A 1,330-nucleotide genomic window follows, 5' to 3' on the forward strand; every position below is an offset into this window, starting at 1 on the left:
TGTATGTTTGTATTTGAATTTTGGTTATAGTTTAAAGACAATTGTATCTTTTTTAGATTTTCCTAATTGTTTTTTTTAAAGTAATGTATTTAGAATTAGACTAGTTTCTGTGCATTACTCATGACAAATTTCTGACAAGAATGTATTTTAAAATAGTATTATACACAGCATGTGCTGAATCTCTAAGTTAAATGCTGGAGACCTTGTGCCTTCTACCTAAACTGTTAATTTAAAACAACATTTTTGTCATGCTAAACTGCATGAATTTCTACTGAAAATGGCATTTAAATAATTAGCAAAATTACAGAGAACATGCAAGCTTAGGTAACTGTGAACATTTTTTTTGCTGTACAGTATTTCAGAATCATGAGTGTAAAATCAGCTGTCCTGAACAAGAAATATAACTGAGTGCGCACACAAAAGCTCAATTATGTCAATGAGGTAAGAAACTGTGTCCTTTGGTGTCTTAGTTACTACTGTTTTTATTTATTTATGCTTTTTTTTTTTTTTTTTTTTTTATTCAAATTTATTGGTTCTTAATTTGGAACAGTTTAGCAGTGTTGTGTGTTTCTTAACCCATAAAGATTTAGTTAGTGGTGCTTTATTTACCAAATCAGGTAATGTCAAATATTAAAACACACAATTATCATTTTGTAACTTATGTAAATATGTCTGTGTAGAATCTACTGGAAACCTTTCATAACTGTTTTTTTTGTTGTTTTTTTATTATTATTATTATGAATACAACGACACTGCTGAAAGTGTTTACTTTAAAAAATGTGTTAAACAGCAGTCATCATCTTGGCATGTGCAGCTCTGTCAGCATTTTTAACAGTTACTTTTTTTTCTGTTCTTTTCAATACACAAATTCTGCTCTTTGCTACATTAACTGACATTTTATGAACTTACATTGCACTGATTTGCCTTCTGTTGAATATCAGTATTACACTCATTGCTGTATTTTGTATATCTATAGTGCAGATAATTTTATGAATGCAGGTTATCTACCAAGACATTTAATTAAAAGACTTAATGTGAGCCTCAACTTGGTACGTGTATCGCCATAAATATCATGTTTACAATGCTGTATATTTTTTAACCTAAACAGTTTATTAAAAAAAAAAAATTATTTTATTTGCATCCGTTTGTCTTTCTTAGAATAAAACTGCTCAAATCGGGGGGATCAAGGAATTTCTTGCAGCCCAAATAAAAATATAGGCCCTTCCAAGTTGTGACAGTCATTGCAGTGCTACTATGTAACAGTGACATTGCCTTCCATTTGAAATAAGAACATGTCACCTCCACTTACATTAATCTAAGGGGTAGCACT

Source organism: Erpetoichthys calabaricus, chromosome 6 (genome assembly GCF_900747795.2).
Source record: "Erpetoichthys calabaricus chromosome 6, fErpCal1.3, whole genome shotgun sequence".
NCBI lineage: Eukaryota > Metazoa > Chordata > Cladistia > Polypteriformes > Polypteridae > Erpetoichthys > Erpetoichthys calabaricus.